The sequence below is a fragment of the Agelaius phoeniceus genome, chromosome 6 (assembly GCF_051311805.1).
Source record: "Agelaius phoeniceus isolate bAgePho1 chromosome 6, bAgePho1.hap1, whole genome shotgun sequence".
Taxonomy (NCBI): Eukaryota; Metazoa; Chordata; class Aves; order Passeriformes; family Icteridae; genus Agelaius; species Agelaius phoeniceus.
The window spans coordinates 8,325,549-8,347,910 of record NC_135270.1 but is presented as its reverse complement, the minus strand read 5'-3'; the positions used below and the strand labels follow the sequence as shown (position 1 = coordinate 8,347,910).

The window sequence follows — 22,362 nt, the reverse complement described above, 5'->3', positions numbered from 1 at the left end:
ACAAACATTTCTCATCTGTGGCACCTTCAAAAAGGGTTTACAACTAGTGAGTGTAGTAACAGCACTGGCAATGCCAGAGAAAGGAAGCTGTGGGAATTGGACAGCAAAAAAGGAACACAGGGACAGCAAGGAAGAACAGGAATACTATGACACAGCTAAGCAGAGCAGCTTAAACACTTTTTCTAGGTAGGAAAAAGGAAATAATCTTATGGTAAACCCTGGACTTATTTAGGCACTTTGATTGACAGCAAGGATGGGAAACATCTCAGAAGAGTCTTGCAGTATTGAACTCAATGTGTTTTTTAAAAAAAAAATCCAAATGAAACCACCCAACCATCAGAGTGTAACACACAGAGATAAAGCCAGTGTTCTACATCACCACAGTTTCATCAGAGCCTTTGAAGCCACACACCTTTGATCTGAGGCAAGTGATAAATGTGTTATGTTTTAAGTGGACTATTACATGTTCTGTTTAACACAATGGTAGGTCTGAGCCAGCACAGTCATGGTGCAATGAGGAAATAACCTGAATGGAACAGGTACAAAAAACAGAGGCATCTGCTCCATGCCTTTCAGATAAACAGGTACCCAGGTGCCCAAGAGCTTCTAGAGGCATGACAAATAACACCCACACAGCCTGGGGGATGAAGGACTGGACACAAACTATTTGCAGAGTAGAAGCCTTGCCTTTGTACTTCCAGGCGTGAGGAAGTGTGGCTTGTAAATATTTCCCAGTGCAACCAGGCAGGACTCAAAGGCAACAAACCTCCTAAGGGGCCCTTTCCAACATAAATGAGCCAAAGCCAGGGTATTTGTTAGGAATCTCTTCCAATTTTGGGACACACAAATGGAATGCCCATTCAGGCATCAAATGCCTCACTGTAAGGCCTTCATGCAAGCCCCAGTTTCAGTCAAAGGCAGAAAGACTGTCCTAAACTTGGCTACCTGAGGTTTTTTTCTGGGCAGACCAGATTTCCACAGCTCTAATAAAAACAGCTGTCAGACACTTCCAGTCCTCCAGTTTGGAATTCAGTTTCCTACCCTGTAATGGTTCTGAATCCCTTAATTTATCATAAAACTTAACCAGTTTCATTGTTTAAGAAGAGATTGGCTCAAAATACATTCTAACTTGATCTCACAATATTTTTGTGGGTTTGTTTGGTTGTTTTAACTTCCTACTCTGAGTAATCAGCAGTTTGCTTGTGTTTCTAGCTTTTAAAGGAAGAATGTTATGGCTGGGCTAATCTGAAGGCAACAAAAGCAGAAAGCAGACAAGTGTACTTCAAAGCGTTACAATGTCAGGGGCAGCAAGCTTAAAGAAAAACAACAAATCAAAAAATCTCCAAAAATAACACCACTTACTATCTGTTCCAATGCCCTGGCTTGGATTTTATGGCCCTCACTAGAATCTTCCAAACCAATAATTATGACACTATTCCTTTATCTCTTACACCTGCCCCTATAAACTATTCTAAGCTATGAAGTCTCTCTGAGCTTTTTCTTAGTATCAGTTCCTTTCCTGGCAGGTCAGCACAGTGCAGTTACCTGCCCAAAAAGTGACAAGCAGGCTGTAAAGGACTGATAATAAACAGGAAATAATTGTTCACAGTGGCATACTAGTGGCATATTTGTTAATAATACTGTACAAACAGCCACTCAACCCACAGAGCTCCTAAAATGGAAGAAGCAAACAAAAACCAGTGATTATCAATAGTCCAGTGAAAGGTATCAACCACAGGGAATCATGGGAATGTAAACCCAAGTGTGCTAATTCCAGTGTCTAAAATATTTGGGTTGAATGCCTACTCGGGATTTTTTTGTTGTTGTTGTTAGGAAAACGGAGGGGAGGGAAATTAAAAAAAAAAAAATCCACTTGTTATCCTAATCATATTTCTCAATATTGTCACTGCTTAGAGGTTAACTGGAGCACTCCTATTATTGGGGAAGATCCCACATGGAACAAAGGAGCTGTACAGAATCTCTCTTCTGGTGTGTGTTTGTCCTCACTTTATTTTTTTGTTTGTTTGTTTGTTTTGTTTTGTTAGGGAGAACAGTAACTTTTGCTGGATGCATTGTTTCCTCTTACTGCACATCTCTTCCTGCAGAATGAATCACTTTCTGAAAAAACCCTTGGCACACAAAACCCAGCTCCTGAAGCTGCCATAGAAGAACACAGCAATAATTTAGCTATACATGAGTAGTTATGATATTCTTATTTATAGGATGAATATTAGTGAGCAAATGAACGTGAGCCATAAAATGTTACTATCAGAATAAAATATACTTATTTTCATACCTAAAAGCCAGTGCCAATACTTATGCAGGTAAATGGACTTTGTAATCAGCACACTTTGTACAGCTTTTAACTTAACCCAGCCATGAATGCTTCTGATTTGCAGTTTTTCCTCATTATATATTGAGAGCAGTCTACAAAAGTTTAAACTCAGCTAAGTATCTTTCCATTGCTGCTATTTTATATCTAATTCTGTCCTCTATTTTTTTTAAAGTCACACTAAGGTAGTTCAGCTAGTTTGGGGTGTTTTTTTTTTTTACTTTAGCATTAAATATTATATTTAATATTCAATTAATTGGATATTAAATATCCCCCAATAATTGCATTTAACAGTAATGTTTGTATTTTGGGATAATACCCCACACACTTCTAATCTAGATATAGAGGTGAAGATGTTTATAAACTGGCTGAAGCACCTTTAAGAGCATTCTAGACATGACAACCCTTCCTCCTCTTCCTGGGTAACCAGAGAGAAGCACAAATGTCCAACACTCCTTTGGGACTTGGGAATTTTTCACATGGGATCTTCCAATAGGTAGAGGAGGGAAAGAAAACCCTCAGGTCATACTCTGTTCTCTCAGCAGCAGAGGGTCTGATAAAGTCAGGTGCTCCACAATTCCTACAAGCAGCCAAGCACCACTAAGCACAAGCATCTTAAAAGTGCAGCTCAGATGGGACCATTTTTAGTTCACCTCCACTCACAGTCCCAGCACTGAGAGCTTGGCAGCTGCTCTGGGTTTCTGCAGAATATTGGTTGTGAGGGTCTGGTGTCTGTGAGATGTGTACCTACCATCTTATAGAGACACTTCTTACACCTCCAAACTATGAAATGTTAAGGAACAATTTTTGACCAGCACAGATTGTGGCCTTTAAAATAAAAAAAAAACCCAAAAACCAACACTGCAATAGCACAGAAACAGCTCATAAAATTAGGTTTATTCTCTTTCATACCTCATATTTGTACAATTATACTACATGAGTTCTGAAAAATGTTGCATAGTTCTGCAGTGAGTGGATTTCCACTAATGGGATTTGGACACATATTGCAGCCCTCTCATCAGCAATAAGGAAACTGAATGTTCCCTGGTAATCAGCTCAGTACAGTCATTTTTTAACCCACAGACAAGGCATGGCAGCAAAGCCCAAATTTTCAACCTTGAGAAGGCTCTGTGAGCTGACCCTGCTGAGGGCAGGCAGAAGCCAGGGAGACTTCTTGTAGACAAGGGATGGAGATGCACTTTATCTTCTAATGAGAAAAGAAATTCAACAAATCTGACCCACTGCTGAAGCTACAAATAAGGAAAATCATCAGGCTGCACCCAAAACTACAGATATGGACTGCACACAGAGGTAACAGGAAAGGTTGTAAGATATCTTTAAACTCCATCAAAACTACAACACCAACAGGCATCAGCCTCATCCCTTTTTTTGGGAATGCTTCAACAACAAGGATAGGCAAAAGGACAAGAGTAAGTCAAGCTGCTTTGCACTGCAGGGAGGTTCCTTTATTTTTATTCTCACTCCAGACAGTGACAAATACAAAAGTGAGAGAGAAAGAGGTATCAGCTCCCACTAGGCTGCAGTGCAAGTGCTCTTTGAGCACGTCCCTGTGTGATCCTAGCTGGAGACATAAATACATCCCCAAAGGATGCAATCCAGAGACACCATTTGACACCAAGCAACAACTTAAATGTGGTCAGAACAGCCAGACAGATCAATCCACGTGGCTGCAATAAGATGGTTAAATTCTAGTGCATTCCAATATTTTTATTTCAGCAACCATAAAGGACTTTTCCATAAAGCATTGACACACCATTGCTTTGCACAGTTGTATTTGTGCTCCCACTGAAGTTGCTCAAAGCAGATGAGACGTACACAGTGTAACAAAATTTAAAAATAAGCCAAATTTGATGATGTGAAAAGGGTTATATTTTAAAGGAGACATTTCCTACTTCTACTTAAACACAGCAGGTGGACCATCCCACTTTGAGACAGAAGGAAAACACTGGCTGAAGGAAGAAGCATCCCTAATCATTGTCAATTCATGTTTCTGCAACACCAAAAGGTCTCAGTGATTTTTAGGTCTGACAACATGAAAAAAAACCCCACATCTACTTAATCAGAACTTGAATACTGACCAAAACAGCAAAGTGAGCTATTTCTAATTATTTATATATTTGGTTTTGTTATGGGAAACCTTGTGCCTAGCTTTAAACATGGGAATATTAACACGTGAAAAAGAAAAAATTTAATTTGAGGATCTGGATAGACCAGGAAGTTGCTGGGAAATGAAGTTTACTTGTAAAATCTCTGTAGATTTTACACTGCAGATCACCAAAGCTCACTTTAATTAGATCTCCTTTGACTAAAACACTAATGGTTACTTTCTTTAAAGTTAGCCCACACACATATTTGCACCCACACCGTTTCAAAGCCATGCCATGGGGGAAGACCTGGAGGTGGCTGCAGTAACCTCCCAGAAAGGCCAGGAGTGTGCCAAGCTGTGACTCCAAGCATCCTGCCACCTGAGAGCACAAGCCATGTTTCCATGTGTGGCAAAACCAGTTGCTCAGACTCTCCAGCAGGGAAGTTTGGCAAACATGTGTAATTTCTTACCTGCAGGTGAGGTTTGGTGCTAGGAGTACAGGGCCAGGAATTCTCCATCCAAATACAGGCTCAGTCAAAGCCTTGCCAAGTTATTTGTTCTACTTCTCACTTCTTTTTAACATTATCATTGATAGCCATATTTTTATGGTCTTGTAAGATTAGAATGGCAGCGTTAAACTAACCTTAGATAGACAAAAGTACAAAACCTTCACTTATTGCTAAAACTTAAGTATATTTTAAAATTACAAGAAAGCCAACCATGAGCTAGGCAGGAGAGCACATGCCTTTGCAAATCCACAGCAATTCAGTCATGCTCCAAAGCAGCTCCATGCCATGTGCCATAATGGTATCAATCATGCACTCCCAGCACAGCTAAAATCCAGCAGCAGCTTGCTCAGTAAAGAACGGGATGGGCAGTGGACAATCCCTATGGCAACTCAGCCAAATGCTTTTCAGGATCTATTTCACAGCAGGGAAAACAGACAAGAAAAAGTGATGTTTTTCAAGGTCAGGCAGCATCAGAGCCTGATCTATATTTCCTCTAAACCTAAAAGCTAAAATTAAAAAAACTTCTGTAGCCTAAAACTCTGGGCATGAGTTCTGGCAGTTGCCTCCAAATGTCCTCCAGAAGAGGCAACTCAGCCTTCCTTTCCAGAGAAGAGGTAACTGGAAACACACTTACTACCAGTGATTGGAAATAATTACCAGGGGAGATTACTTCCTACAGAGAACCTGGTCCCCTCAGCAAGCCCAAAACCAGCCAGCACAAAGAGCTTGTAGTTCAGTGATGGCAGTTTTCTATCCGTGATGCAAATCAATACGTTTTATAATTAACACCCAATTTATTCCCGTGGTTTTGTGTGTTCCCCTTGAAGTGAATTCTCTCGCCCTTTTTGATGCTAAAGCAGTCAAAACAATAAATGCTGCGAGTCAGCTTCTAAGGGAATGGGGCACCTCTCCTCACAAATAGGTGCCATTTGGATTCCCTTCATGAACAGGGGATTGCCTTTTAAAGTCACAGAACACTTTCAGCATTCAATGGCTGGGGCTGGTGCTGCTCAGGTTCCTTTTGTGATTTGTACCCCAGGGACACGAGCCCCGTGCACCACCAGCTTCTTCCCTTGTTTTGCACCCCACATTATCAATCTGTGTAAATAAGATGCACAGCACCGACTGGTTAATAAATAAACTCTCACTTTGATTACACTTTCAGTTTCCAAGTGCAGAGCTGACTTTACAACGAGGAATAAATGTGTTTGCGCTTTCGGTGCCCTTGCAAGTTTGTTCACAAATACGTGATTCATATCCGATCCTGGACATTAACACTTTCCTCATGACTCACACGTACAGTTAAACAATAAAACAGAAAGCTTACTGAGGTTTTGTTTAACATGCATAAAGCACTTATTATTAATATTTTTCAATTTAATTGTTTAACAATTCGCCGATCCTATTATTAGCTGCAAGGAGGGGATGTTTCCACTTCTGTCCCGAAATAAATAGATGCTTTTGAATTTACCCTGATTTATAATCTTTCAGCTACAGTTCAGAACATAAATAACAAAAAGCCATTAAGCACTGTATGGAGCAGGGTATGTACCTTACCAACCTGCCCACAGGACATTATTTGAATGGGTAAAAGGCAACTGTTCTGTGTTCCTCATTCTATAGAGCATGGTGTGTGCAACATACTGATCAACACACCATTTCCTCACATTGTTTTCCTCTCCAAAGTGAAGGATAAACCAGAAGATTTGTCCTTCCTCACACAATAGAGCCTTTAGGTCTTCTATCTGGTCCCTACATGTTAGGATGTTCGCTGCAATACAATTCCCGGATAAATTGTAATGAGCAACTGGCAAATCTGAAACCCCTTAAGAGTTCAAGTTCAGTTAAAAAAAAACCCTGAAGGGTTATTTTTAAAACTTTATCCTTCACTATTCAGTATTCTTTTAAAGCATGTAAAATCATCATCACTGGGCTGAATTTGCAGTTTGCAAAAAAACAGCTCCATGTCCACACATAGGAACCATGGAAGTGCTAAGCAGAGTTTGTAAGAATCATACTGTAATGTAGATATAGATTCAGGCAAAATATAAGATTTTGATCTCCAGTTTCAGCCTGCAGGACAGTTTCTTATCTTGGGACATGTATGTCTGCCTGAAGTGTGTATTCATGCTGCTTTCAAACCAGTTTCACAAACTTGCTCCTGTCTTCATGCAAGCTATTTCTAAACAACGACAGAAATAAGTGTTCCACTGCAGACAAAGTTTTTCAGTTTGCTCCACTAAGCTTTTCCAGGGGGTAAACTCTACTAAAATACTGGAGGACAAATTCAGGAAACCCACTGATGACACAGGACCATGTTCTGCAGCTGTTGTTCTTGTCAGTAACCCATGAAGTGATGAGTAAGAACCTCCTGGGCTCCATCCTAACCCTGCTGAAGTTACTCACAAAATAGTCACCCTGTAGGTGTGAAGCTAGCCCTAAATTCAGAGGCTGGCTCTGCCTTGAGAATGCTTTCAACTTGGCCCACAAATTTTTGCAATTTCCAACTGCTTCCTGACTCTCCATGCTCCTCACTGGTGGCAGTTGTAGTCTTGGACATGTTGTCTTCAGCACCTGACCTTGCAGAGGCAGGAACAGTGATTTGCTGGTGTTGACAAAGCCCCTCTGCACTCCCAGCTGTGGATGCAATTTCAGGATGGCTAAGCAAGGACAGGGAAGATGGAGGAGTTACTCACAAGCAGACACTAGGACCAGTCATTGCCCCCCCATGGCTAATAATTTAATCCCAGAAAACTACATTTTTGGTAAAATAATGTTAACACTTTATCCCTGCCTCACCAGCAGAGAATAAATAGAAAATCCTTCCCTAGGGATGAAGCACCATCCCTAGCTTCCTCCTCAGGTTTCCACAGACATAAAAGGAGAGGGAATAGTGCCATGCTTCTCCTGCTTGCTCAGGAACTCAAGTACCACATTTGCTTGAGGGGGATCCTCACTGCCCTGGCAGCTGGGCATGCTCCCATTATCTCTCATTAATGGTTTCATTCTCATTAGAGCAATGTCCAAGAGCCTCACCTGTGAAGGATTCTCTGGGAATAGGTGCCTCAGGCAGCCTCAGCACTCCCAAAGGACCTGCCCCACATAGCCTAGATGTAGATGCCATCTTAGGGTGATGCCATGCACCTCTTTCCTGGCTGGAAAGACACCTGAGGGTCCTGGAGTGCCACCTGAGGGTCCCTCAGGAGCAGCCAGGGATGAGCAGCCAGGGATTGACACAGCTGGGCATGGTGGGCAGCATTCCCGCTCAGCACCATGGCTCTGCAGACAAATTCCATGCATTCCTCCATTCCAGAGTGCCTCAGAAAACACAAGCCAGTTGCAGGTTTCACCATGCAGCTCTTATCTCAGCACCAGATGACCAAAAAAACCAAAGGGAAATACGAGCAGGGGAAGCGGCTCTCGGTGTTTTCGTGTGCCGCTTGTTGCTAGGAAAAATATTTCCTTCGTATCTCTGTGGGCTCTGCAAGTCAGCATCAGTGGAGCTCTGCTGGCTGCCAGAGAGCATAAAACAGCAAATGTCAGGAAAAGAATAGGAAGAAGAAGTAAAGCTTTAAGAATGTTGGTGAATCTCTGTCCCCTCACATGGTCAACGAGAAGACTCGGAGACCCACGCACCTCCAATCTTTTCTGGAACAAACCTTGGGAGTGTCTTCCCAAGGTATTTTGTCTAAGTTTTACTATTTTTTTTTTTTTTTTTTTTCCCTGTGGGTTTCTTCTTTTGTCTTTTGGTGTTTTTTTGTGGGTTTTATTTTTGGTTTGTTTTGGGGGAGGGTTTTGTTTGTTTTGTTTTAGAAGGTTGAAAGCAGTTATTCATGTCAGGGCAGCACAGGGTGGAGGGGAGCCCCTCTTTGCCTGGTGCTGAGCATTTGAAATGGGCAGGAGACAGAGGGTGGGAAGGGGCCAGGGCAGAGTATCCTCTCCCCAGGGATGGTGGGACCTGGGTCTGCCACCAGTGACACTTCTAGTCACAGATGATACCCCAGAGAGGAAGGCAGACAACCCTTCTGGTCTGGGCACCCCACACAGCTCTGAGCCCTGCTGAGACTGGTGACAGCCTCACAGTGTTCCAACCTTCCTAGAGGCCAAAGGATGACCCATTTCCGAGGCCAGCTATTCATCCATCCTTCAGCTGGGGCCAGTGACAGTGATGAGGGGCTGGGGCTGCAGAGTTTGAAGCTGGTTATCTCTCAGTTTGCTTCACAGGAGCTACAGAACAAGTCAGTGGATATGCTTGAGCTGGGAACCCCCATTAAACATTTTCCAGCCTCCACTGATCATCCTCCAAATTGTCCCATGTCTGCTCCCATTGCTGACTGCTTTTTGAGTTCTCACATGGTGCTGCTCTTTGAATTTTCAGTTTTTCACAATAAAGTGGTCTTCCCCACTCTCTTTGCATTGTTTTATAAGCCATTTGTTTTTAAGCAAGACTCTTTTTTTCCCCTCACAAAAAGAAAGAGCAAAACTTTGTCTGAATACAAATCCCATACCCGGCAGTGTGCTGACATTTGTGCACAGAGATGTGCTTTCCAGTTTATTCTATTGTGTGCTTTCTTTTTTTCTTTTTTTTTTTTTCTTTTAAAAGTACTTCAGTGGAAAGTTTGGATGATTCCAGGGGAGTATCCTTTAACACCACCAGAGAAATAGCTTGAAAAATTGGAAATACATATCAGTGTTGCAAGAGGAGTTATGTAGGGCTTGTAGGTTCCTTGCTTTTGCTTTATTCAATATACAAGATCTCAAAAAAAAAAAAAAAAAAGGAGATAAAAAATAAAAAAAGGACAACTTTCATTGGTAACACCAGCAGCTGTGCTTCTCTCCACCTGGATGTATTAATGCAAGTGCAGGGTTTCTGCTGTCCCAGCCATCTGCCTTTTCAGAGCCCACCACTGGAGTGAGCCCATGGCAGCTCCCGGTGTCCAGCCAAGGATTCTGACCCCATCAGCAGCAGCACAATTCCAGCTTCGCCTCCTTGCTGATGTCCAGCAGGGGCTGGGCGCTCGGGAGGACACCAGGACATGGATATTCCTGTCGGTCTGGGTTTATATTCCCACAGCACACTGATTGCCCAGTGGTGGGTTTGCCCCAGAGCACTCAGGTAAAGGGCTGAGCTTTATTGCACGGCGCCATCTAGCTCCCACCAAAGGAATTCTGTCCAGAGCTCTTTGCCCACATCTTCCCGACCCAAACGTTAGCTGATACTTGGCAGGGAAAACACAGAAGGTGGTAAAGGATGAGAAAGAGTGAACGTCACCGTTGTCCCTTCGTGAACCTCCTGGGAGCCGGGAGAACTGGAGCAAGGCAGGTCACCCCACCGTCCCTGCTGTCCTTCTTGGGGAGCTTTGTTCTCTCACTTCAGCAAGGACAAGTGGCTTGGCCCAAACAGGGGCAGGAAACCATTTTGGGTGCACAAACCATTTTGGGTGCACAAACCGTCCCCACCCTTTCATCCCCTGGTACCTCTCACCCTCTGTTTCTTTGTCACACCCCCGGGCCACTGCTCTGTAGCAGACAACAGCCAGAACATGCTACATCAATGCCACAAAAGCAAAGACATCAATTACTGCAGCTGGCCATTAATTCCCACTAATTACATATAACACATCATGTGTTATCTAGGTTTTTTTCTGGTGATGGCCACCATAGTTAAGCTGAGCATTTTCCATCTTAAATATTGCAGATTTCAAATAGATGAGAATTCAGACTCATTTCATAAAGAGAAATAAAATCTGAAGGCTGTTTCTTCTCTCTGAATATCCTTCACTCACTAGGCTCTCAGCCTCTAAGCCTGTTTACTAAATAGGAAGAGCTCTGTGGCTTGTCCTAAAACATTTAAGACACTTAAAATTGGGGTGTGCTTGTAGCCCAAAGGAAGAGAGAAGACAGGCTGAGATCACACGAACCAGGAAACTCTCAAAACTGTATGAAAACAGGTAATATCCAAGCAAAAAAACAAACTTAAAACTCCCAGTCTGCAGGAGACTTGCCAGCCTGTGAGTTAGGCTCCAGTGATGTATGGAATATATTTGCTCTGAGCCCATGCTCTGCTCTATGCCAGAAGCTTTTAAACCATCTTTACAAATATGTTCCCATCTTTTGCCAAGGGAATGTACAGTCTTTTTCCCCTCACGTTGGTATCTAGTGTTGCTCTTATTAAACTTAGAGATTTCTGAGGTTGCAATTACTTCTGAATATTCTTAAATACTTGATTGGTGTCTACCAAACTTTAGTGCTTTCTCATTTTGGCAAAACAAGCATTTCTTTTCATATTTACTTTGCATGCATGCTTTACAAAAAGACCAACAAAACTGCCTAAAAATGCTTCAGTGATCAGTGGTGTTTCAGCTCTGCAGACTGGCAGACTTGTTTGCTCTACTGCATTACTCTTGAAACAATGAGCTGTTTCTCCACTTCCTTCTGTGATCTTTTGTCCAGAGTGATCCTTTTTCCTCCCACGAAGCTGCCACGCTCTGTTCCTGCACCAGCAAGGACTTCCAGAAGCCAGGCCTGTTTTTTCTGCTGTACCCCTTTTGATGTTATACACAATCCTTTTACATTTCCCCAGCTCCTGCTGCCCCAGAGGAAAGGTTGGATTAGGCTCCAGAAGCCTGGAGATGTGGCAAGGACACAGGAGCAGGCGGAACCCACAAGTGGCCCTGTGCAGGTGGGAACTCTGCCATCAGCTCCTGACCCTGCTGCTCCTTTGGCCATGCCCTGACCTCATCCCTCCTCATCCTTCATGCTACAAACAGATTTGTGTTACAGAGTGGGCTGAAAGCCCTCCTCTCTGGATTTAAGCAACATTTGACAACAAAGATAGAGTTTGAAAGAAGATGAAGCCAGACCAGGTGTTGCTGGGTTGCAGGAGGTTGACTCCCTTCAAAACCCCACATACAAGAAGAGCTGACAGGAAAGGACCTGCAATTGCTTCTGTAGATTGCATTTAGTGCAGTCAAGTGTGGTCCTGGTGTTTGTTAACTTTTAGGCTCAAGTGCTTGTCAGACATGAATAAAGAAGATTTCTCCTTTTCTAGGGGTCGCAGCTGTACATAAAGTAAAAACTAAAATTAGAAACAATGACTTTCACTAAGGAATGCAGGAAATGTTGTGATGTATTTTCACTGCAACCACTTGAAAGCAGAATTGCTGTGGAAATAAAGCAACTCTAAACACACTGAACTTGATGACTCAGTTGGTCCAGAAAAAAAAATAAAAATCACAAGTCAGCAATTTGAAGCAGCAGCACCACCAAATGTACTGTATCTGCAGCACTGATGTAATGTGCATTGCAACATCATATTTCCCTGCATGCTGTGCTCATGAGTTTGATGAGCCACAGCTTTTTTAGATGAAGCTTAGGATTTGCAGCACATTACATAAGAGACTTTCCTTTAGAGCTGAGGCTGGTAGATGTTGGAACCACCCAGCTTCTAAAGGGAGCAATTTCCTCCAACTTCCTTCTGACCCTGATCTCAGGCACACAGCAAATTAAAAAGCAGCATAGGTCCAGCCAATTCTCCTAATGCACCCAGAATTATCAGCACTGCAGCATTTTCCATTCAAAACAGTTATGCAAATGATCTTCTATCGCCACATGCAAATGACTGAATTGATTTTTGGTAATTTTTCAAACAATTTCCTGGGTTTCATCAGTACCTAAGAAGTAAAATATTAAAATAAAAGTGGGCATCTCTTCAATTCAAATTTTCCGTTTAATGTTCTACTTTAATAATGGCCATAAGAAATTATTGGCAGCTGTTAAAAATCTCTTTTAAAAAAGGATATATCCTCTGGTCTATGGAAGGACAATAGAGGAAAAAAATAAACTATAGAGAGAATTGTGGAATAACAGTTCCTGCTTTAATATTACAATACATTTCTACATTCCTGAAGCTGCACACACTGCTATTTGGAAGTCTAATGAGCAGGAACCATGACATTATATGATTAAATTTAAGGAGGGTGACTGCATTGAAAATAGAGATTTAGAGATCATTTTATCTTTTGCACATTATATTGGACAACTATGAAATAGAAAGCAACAAGAAATTAAATGGAACCAAAAGAGGCCAAATGGAACCAATTTTTCCCCCTTTTTGTTTTGTCCTTCTGAAGTTCGCGCCTTGCTGCTTCTGTTCATGAAAACCCTTCTGCAAGAGGATTTTATTTGCTACTGCCAAAATCCCAAACTTCAAGATTTTTTTTGGTGCTCTGATGGAGTTGGCCACTCTTGAGAAATCTGGTCCTACCTTCTGCTGTTATTTTCTCTAACTTACCTAAGTATTGTTCATTGTCTGTTCAGAGCTCTCTGATCTTCTGTACCACAGCAATTGATTACATTAATTTAACCCCCACCATGGCCATCCCATGTTATACATCCTTTCCTGCTTCCACTTTCCTTAATTTTCCAGTCACTGGCATAACCAGGATCGACTGAGAAAGAACTAGTTCATAGGCAGACAAATATTTCTCCACCATGTTTAAAACCCTCCACACCACTCTGCCAAGAGAACAAGGCAAGAAGTAGCAAGACACTTTGAAAAAGCAGAGAGCACACAGAAAACTACCAGGATTAAAGGGATCCCACAAAATATCAGAGTCCACTTCTTAGAAACACTCTGCTTCTGCTAGAATAGAGCCTCTAGCCTTCATTTTCCAGGCAAATTGCCATGACTATGTAACCAGCAGAATGGAACAGCTTGGTTATTCTCAGAGAAAGCGAACTTTAATAATGGTGCTCATTCTCCCTGAGGAACATTGCTGGATAGAGGACACCACTGTTTTGCTTTTCTTGTTGGCAGTTCCCAGCCAGGCCAGGAGAGCCATGGTTCTCCCAGTCCTGAGCTGGAGCAATGCATCACTGAGGAGCAGCTGACAGCCCAAGGGTTCTGTGCAGCCACACAGTTGGGCTGGGGGTGGTTGTGGTCTCTGCAAAGGGAAAGGAATGTTCACCAGGAAAATTAGATGAAAATCGTCAGAAGAGAGTGGCCAAGGAGTTTTCCAGCTCTGATTTACTCGCTGTTCTTGGCTCATCACTCCCCTTCTCTTTTTCTGAACGATCCATCACCAAGCAAGTGGGTTCATGGAATAATAACAGCAATTAGTTGCATTGGAGTTACTTTATTCCACAAACTCTGGGATAACTGTGCTCAGACTAATTTCTCTCAAAATACTGAAAGCAAACTGGGAGCATCCCATACTTTTAATTCTTTGCATGACTGTGACCTTGTCTTCCAGTCTTGAAATACAAGGTAATTTAAGGTCGAAGTGGCTCCAAGAGAAAAAATAAAGACTGGAAGAAGAATACATTAATTCAAGTGACATTTAGGTCAGTGCAATCTTTGGTTCACTCACAAGAAACCAATTTAAAGTCCAAGAGAGTAATAAAGTTGAGTGGCAAGAGGCAGTTCCAAGCTACCTCTGTGAAAGGAAGGAGAGAAATCATTGCCCTAGAATCTTTGTTTCTTCTAATTTCAAGTAAGAGATGGAACACAGAGAAACTTCCTAAATTATTATTATTTGCTTATTTCTCCCACAGTAAGAGCCATAATTCCATGTCATGGCATGGACCATTAGCATGTTTTTTACCCCTGTTTTAATCCTTAAGTGGCCCAAGTGAAATATCTTCTGATATTGAGGGGTTACTTTTAATTGACATAAATCACAACTTCAGGTCTGAAGCTCATTTTCATGAACTAAAATTTAGACAGTTTTAACTTGCATTTTTTTGTTTCCCCACAGGTTATTTTTCTTAGCTCAGGACGGCTGAGGATTGTACCTGTATGAATAGAAAGAAATAATGAAAGAATCCTTGTGGTTCAGGTCAGTAAAAGAAACAGGAAGTCCTTCTGGTCATTGTGTCCATCCTTGTTACTTATATGAACTAAACCCTATTTCCTAGAGGGAAAATTAATCTTTTCACTTAACTGACTGTGAAGATGGGAGAGCTCCCAGAACACCCCAGAGTGTAGCTGATACAGGTGATAATAGGGCTACAGGAGGTCTAGCCAGGTACTGCAACCAGATTGGGAATTTTGAGCTTCCACAGACAAATATTCCTTGCCATGCTTTTGTAAGACATGTACACCTGTAATTTTCTCCTTTCTTACATGCATGGAAACATCCAAAAACTTCTCTGAGCATGGATTGCTCCTCAGGCATCCCTCACTTAGGGAACAGCAGAAGAAAATGGGCACTGGCATGAAACAGCGATAGAAATATTTGCATGCTGAATTCCTGGAACAGAACCATATCCCTGTGCAAAGTTTACTTGTATTCTTTCTACTGATTGTTTCTTAGGAATGACTGGCCAATTTGATTTTCACTCCAGCTGGTTATTCCCACATACTTTGGATTTTATTCAACCTGTACTCATGAGGTTTAGTGTTTGGTTTTTTTGGTTTGTTTTTTTTTTTTTTTTCTTGGCAGTATCAGCCAGTATTCAGGAAAACAAGGCTCTGCAAACCTAACCATAAAAGGTATGTGAAATTCAAGCTGTGAAAAAAATCCTCTTGCTCTAATGAAGAAAATTGAAGAATTTTGATACAAGGAAGCTGTGACCAGCATGCTGAACAAAACACTTATGCAAGTTAATTTTGCAAATATGGACATGAGCTATTTGAAGAAAGGGGGAACAAGAAAAGAAAGGGATTCTCAGGAAAATTTTAAAGGTGAGGTTAAAGATTTGCTAGGGAATTTCTGTGAGGATGGATATTTGCACATATGCTCCTTCATGCAAGTAAACTTCAGTGGAAAATGGAGCTCCTTGAAGGCATTCTTTGTCTAGAAGTACCAGTGGGAAGGAAAACAGTAACAGAATTTTTATAGACTTTTATAGATTTTTACAGACTTGCAGAGTTCAGATGATCTCCAAAAATCGATCAAAAATTGCAAAACTTCCAACAAGTTAACAGTTAATATGCTACAGATTATCATTCAAGGAAAACTTTTTAAAGATGAGCATTTTCTGGGAAAGAAGTGGTGAAAAATCAAACTACCTTTCTTAGGACAGAAACAAAGAAAATCACCTACATCGAAAAGCTGAAAGCAAATCAAACAAAGGATGCACTATGTTGAAGGGCAGGAAACCGTGCAGATTCTGCAAAAATGCTGAGATAATAGACAATTCTGATTAGTGAGCCTTTGTTTTCAAGGCAAGAAAAATCAGCTTGGATTTAGGTTTTTGAATGGGTTTGTTTGATCTGTGTATGAGGGCAATGACAGTCATTTAGTAGGAGACCTTTATTATTAGGTTTTGGTCATAGGTTAGATTTGTAACCAAGAGTAGAGCATAAATAATAAAATTAAAGTGCAATACAATCAGTCTGCAAAATGGTGGCTTTAACACGCTAAGATTAAGCACATCCAGAATGGCAATCCATGAATGCATCACCATGAATAACAACTAGCAAAGAGAAGAACTTTTCTGAGATTAAGAGCTGACAACAGCACTGAATGTTTGCCTCTCCCCTACTTAATATACAACACTTTTTTAGCTACTGTTGTAAGAAAGAGCTCAAATAAATCTGAGGGGGAAATTATGGGCAAGATGACTCTTTCCACAGTAGTTGGAAAGAAGAGGACATGGGTGCATCAGGAGCCTGAATATCATCCTTGACCTTGCTAGGAGCACTCTGAAGGAATCAAACCCTCAGCCTTGGCCTGTTTCACTTTCTGTGCCCAGGAAGTGACCACACCTCCATTAACACTTGGTGGCTTTTTTAGGAGTCCCCACTGCAGAAAGTTTAGGGTGGAGAGAGGCAGCTGTGCCACTGAGAGGTGGACTCCTTGTAGCAAAGGGAACCTCTGGGAACATTTGCAGGCTAGTGCTGGGCTGGAAATTTGGATCTATAGTGATGATCCCATCACATTTAGGAATTTTATCTTTGCAGAAAAAAGCCCTCAAAAAGCCCAGAAAAAAAAAAACAAAACACAAAAACCCAAAAACTTCTAAAGCACACAGCTATAAACTGTAGTCTGCCATTCAAAGTTTGGCCAGTATATCAGATTCAGTGAGGCCGTGTGATTCTGGCAGATGTAACTGCAGCAGTAAAATGCTTATGTACCTCGTGCACTGAAACCCTGTTGCTATAATACAGCATTATCTGGTCTAAGTGCTTTTCCTTAAGGCATAATTTTCTATCCCAGTTTAGGTGGTTCATAGCAACACTGACAAACATCAGAGTGTCAACCTATTCTGAGGCAAAGCACTTTCTGCTTCGAAAAAAAGATTATCTGTAGGTATTTTTGAGGTGTTCTTACACAGACCTCTAAATTGTGATCTTTCTGAGACTGAGGAAAGGAAAATTGCCTACTAGTTCTTAAGCTAAATTTCTCCTCCCCTCTCAATCCTGGCCTTTTTATGGAAGTTCTACTGCTCGCTGAAAGAAGCTGCAGAGGCAACAGGCTAACAACATTTGTTTACTGTGGATCTCCCTTTGAAGGATGATTACAACAACATCATTCTGCATATCCGGAGGGTGGATTGCTTATCTCCCTGAAGGAGAAGGAGAACAATCACATATTTGATAAGTTCAAACAAAAGTGCACACAATTATAGGAAGCCAAGTGTTTGCTGGAAGAGGGCAGTTTATACAAACCCCATTTTTATAACCTAATTACACACAATTATTTCATGACAGTTTTCAGGAGCAATGTTCTGCAGCCCTGCACTATCTTTCCCTTGCGGTGACACGTGAAATATTTTCCATTTGAAAGTTGACACCAAAGGGGAAGCACAGTACAGAAAGGAGTCACTGCAAGAACTTTGCTCCATGTCCACTTTCACCCCCACCCACCTCACGTTCCGAGGCAATGAGGTGATGGTAAAGCCATACAGGGCTGCCTTTCCACCTGTGGGAACAGTGGTGAGAGCTGTGAGGGCAGGAGAAGCATTTGCTTCCACCTTAGCTCCAGCAGGGACCCGCTGTTCCAGGCCCCAAAGGAGCAGCAGTGCCCAGGAATTAGAGGGAATTTGTGGTGGTGGGAAGGCTGCACTGACAGGACAGGACAGGGTTGTGTGGCTGCAGACATGGAAGAGGAACTGCTGGGGAAAGGCGCCACATTCCAAAGGAATTGAGTTCTTTGCCCAATATCTAAAAGGATATTGACAGCAGCAGGTTGGTTTGATATGTGAGTGACACACTCAGTGAATGGGTTCCAAGGAGCCATATGAGAACATGCTGCACTAAAGGGCTGGAGATTCAGGGAACTGGTGGTCTCAATGTAACTGGACTGGGGGGGAGAAAGGAATTTCCTTCTAGTGGAAGAAGGAGAAAGGAGAAAGGAGGAGAGATTTTGGTTGTCTTTAGCACTTTCTAAACACTCATAACTGGTCTACAAGCTAAATGACACTGTTGTCTAAGAAAATAAAATCTAGTTCTGTTATAAATGTAAATAAATAAATAAATAAATTTTTAAAAAGAAGGAAGGTAAAAAAATCATTTCCTACATGGATTAAGTAAGGAAGACTTCCTTGATGTTATCTGTAGGGTTTTTATAAAGGTAATCCTCCAGCCTGAAAATCCAGATTCCAGGAGGAGTGAGGAAGGTTTTCAGGATCAGATTGTAGAGTTTGTTTACAAAAGAATGCTAGTAAAGGGAAAGAGATGGGCACAAAACAGTGGATCTCAGTACAGCATGTAAATGCTGTAAAGATACTTTGGGCAGGTTACTGGCAAATCCAGGCAAAAAAGAAAATAGGTTACAGAGGACTCATCTGGGTCTGAATAACTTCAGATCTCTACAATTGCTGTACCTGTGTCTAGCCCTTCTAAAGAAGAAGAGGTCAGTGACAGCAGTTGTTCAGTGACCACAAAAAAAGAACATGTCCCACAGGCTGTTCAACCTTGAACATTTCTGTAAATAGAATTCTGCCTGGAATATTTAAGGCTTTCATCACAATTAGTGTATTCTGTTCATAGCATTGACTGGTTTATTACCTTAGCATTATGCCATATGTAATAAAAAAAGTTTTCACAGGCTTATTATCCTGAAGATTTGGGTGCACACACAGAAAATGGTTGTACATGTTTACAGAGCTAAGGCCAAAAAAAGACTCGTTTAGGAACAAATATTTCTTTTGCTGGAAAACTTCCATTTCTCTTTTTGATGTAATGCATAAGTGGCTGCCATGGAAATGTAATGCTGAGGCTCGGTCCTGATGCCACCAAGATAAAAGGCAAAATTGTCTTTGAGTTCCAGACATAGAAATTATTTTTCTGGACTCATTGGAAGGTTCAAAAAGTGAAGATATATGTTGCATTTTAAGGCAAGCATATTAATTTTCTTCAGACATGTGCAACTAACTGAAACAGAGACACCTTTCTTTACTGATTTATGCAGGGTGACTGGGAAAACAGTGCACAGAAAAATATCTTCCTTCCTACATACTTGGCTTCTTGTACCTCAGCATATATAGATCCAAGCAGTATTTTGACTTCCAAATTTTTAATGTTAATTATTTACTTCTAGTTACCTTTAAATATGGAAGATCTGGCTGCCTTTTCCAGGAAGAATAAAGAATTCTCTTTGATTGCCTTTTGTAATGCAACATTCTGCAGGAAAATGTAGCATCACCTTCTGCAGGTACAATCTCATGGGAGGGAACACAATCCTGTAAACACATCCAATTTTACATTTACTCTTTTTCTCCTTTCTTAGACAAAGTTTCCTTTACCAGGAGCTTTGGCATTAGAGAGGCTGTTGGAATAAATGAAGGGACAGAAGCGTCATCTGGTTAATACCCAGGTAAAAGCAAAAGCAGAGTCAGAGACATGAAAGCCATCAGAGATGTCCTACAGTTTATGATGTGAATGTAAAGTGTGCTTAAGGCAATGTGAATTACCCTCAGCAGATCTCTGATGTTACAAAAGTAATTGCTGAGATCTCTTCTGAATTGCTGATAACTCTATCTATCATGGCTTGGTTTGTTTGTTTTAAGTTGCATTCTTAGAACCAACAGGAACTCTTGACAATAGAGAGCTATAGAATTTTTTTTTTTGAGTTTAAAACATTGAATCATATCCAACAGGCCCTTAGCTCTGTTCATCAAAACAACAGTTGCTGGGGCAAAAGTCCACAAATGTGTGCCTTAGTTTTGATTCCACGTTTCCAGCAGCATGGAAAAGTTTTTGCTGTAGGAGAGCAAGGACAAGCCTATCATCAAGAACATTCAAACCCTACAAACTACATATAGAGAAAAATTCACAGGGATGGCTTTCGTGCTGATGAGAAAGCTGCCAGCTTGCAGGGGGGAGGTGTGTATAGCTGGCTTCATACCTGAAAAGGTGGGGATAATCACTAAAGAGAGCCTGTACCCCAGACAGCTTGTGCTTACTTACACAACCCCCAGAATTACTAGTTACCCCAGAGCATATTCTCCATGTCCTTAGGCGTAGGTCAAAATTCCCCCCATCCCTGCTGAATCTCCTGGTTTGGGAGGGGTTGGAGTCAGTTTGGCTCAGGTACAAAAGACACAGCATTTATTTCCTAATGAAAACCTGAATATATATTAAAAAAAAAAAAGCAGATAAAATAATCTTATTACACCTTTCAAAAAGCACTAGAAAAACTGGGCTGATAGGCCTCACTGTTATGCAAAGGAAGACTGGGTCAGGAAGAATGAAAACACAGGTTGGGGAAAACAAGAGTTGTTTAGAAAGTTCAATGAGTCATTAGTTTTGTTGTTTAGAAAGTTAAATGAGCTCTTAGTTTTAAGGAAAAACATCAGTATTAATAGTTACCTATGGGTTAGCAAGTCAGTCAGTGACTGGTACCTGCCAGTAACCCTACAGCTGAGATGAATTGCCCTCCTGTTATTGCTTGGTTTGGCAAAAGAGATTTCTTGCCACTAAGATCACTGCTATATCCTACTTAGACCCAACACGTGGCACAGAAGGAGGAGTCATTATATATTTAATATTTCTCTTTTGAGAACTAGAGGAAGCAGGATTATATTAGGGGCAGGAGTGCCATTGTTTTATCCTGAGTTTAACATAGGACATCAAGATTATGCAAAGTACAAAACCATTTCTTTGGAAAAGGAGCAGACATCAGAAGATCTTTGTCAGAGACAGAGCTACATAAATTGAAATCAAATACAAAACAAATCTCTACAATGTCTGCCAGCATGGTAGCTCAGACAGCTCTCTGTTTTTTCAAAAAACCCCAGTTTATATTAATAAAGCTAATATCAGGTATTTCCAGTGGTGTCAGGCAGAGAAGAACAGGGCTCCCCCAAGCTTCCTGCACAGCCCTGCCACACAGGCAGCACAGCTCACCAGAAAAGGGCATCACATTCTTCTCTGCACATGCAATTAAATTGTGTGAATCTAAGGCAAGTGTGCTGCATTTAAACAATGAAGTCAGCCAATAAATCTCACTGCTGTCCAATTCTTCCAGGGCTGCAGCCTTAGCCCATACCTCCAAGATAAATTATGATGTTCACCACCAAGTCCTGCAACCACAGCCAATAATGATCCTTCCAAAGAGTGATCCCACTGATTTCAGTCATGTTACTTTTAGCTTATTCTGACGTGAGTGGAATGCCCATCCCATTGACAGGAACAGCAATCTGCTCATGGACTTTAGAATATTTGCTGTCCTCTGGCCTCAACCATGAGAAACAAGAGTTTCAGAATTAATCACAGCTCCTCCTCCTCTGCCACTCACTGCAAGCAGAAAGGAAATTGCTTTTAACATATATATTTAAACAAGCTTGGTTGCATTAATTATCTCTCCTATGACATTCACCTCAGTTCTTCTTGTTATTGCATTTTAGACTGTAACTAACTCTGTGGTTTTAAGTAAATGAACTCATTTGAACACTTGGTCCTGTATTTTTCCTGTCTGTTAATAGCTGAGCCATTCAGTATGGGACGGCAGCACCCCCAGAATTCCTGAGAAAACTGAGTCATCCCATCATTGCTCACAGGAGGGTTGTACAGTTGGGTATTACTGCCACCTAGTTTTCAACTTTTATTATTATTATTACCTAGACTTTGGCATTTTCTATGGTAAAAATAAGTACATCTATAAAACCAGACAATTTTCATTTTAGTCATATATATATGTCTACATATCTATCTCCTGTGATGTCTTGAAATAGTGGAAAATTGACCAGGGATAAATTATTACTGAATAAAATCTGCATGCATCTAAATGCAATCTTGAAATTCCTATTTAGGGGAGATATTACTAATCCCATCTATAAACAAAGTGTGAAAATCCAACTTAAATTGGCTATGCAAAATCCAACTTAAATTGTTGGAGTTTGTAGATCTATAGTTGATCTTTTTGCCAGCTTACACAAAATCTAATAATCTTTATTGTGGATCTTTTTCAATGCAATGGTCAAATAACACCTTCCTGCTTAATACGGGTGCTATACCAAAGCCT

The 22,362-nt window shown here is 41.2% G+C and overlaps 1 long non-coding RNA gene across 1 annotated transcript in view; it reads left to right on the top strand.

Moving 5' to 3' along the window:
* LOC143694210 (uncharacterized) overlaps window positions 1-19,714 on the top strand; it is a 78,013-nt gene extending 58,299 nt beyond the window's left edge. Inside the window, exons 3-5 of the long non-coding RNA XR_013182563.1 lie at window positions 14,707-14,787; window positions 15,394-15,443; window positions 19,627-19,714. This is a non-coding gene — a long non-coding RNA (uncharacterized LOC143694210). The remainder of the gene's footprint in view (window positions 1-14,706; window positions 14,788-15,393; window positions 15,444-19,626) is intronic.
* The last annotated feature ends 2,648 nt before the right edge of the window (window positions 19,715-22,362 follow it).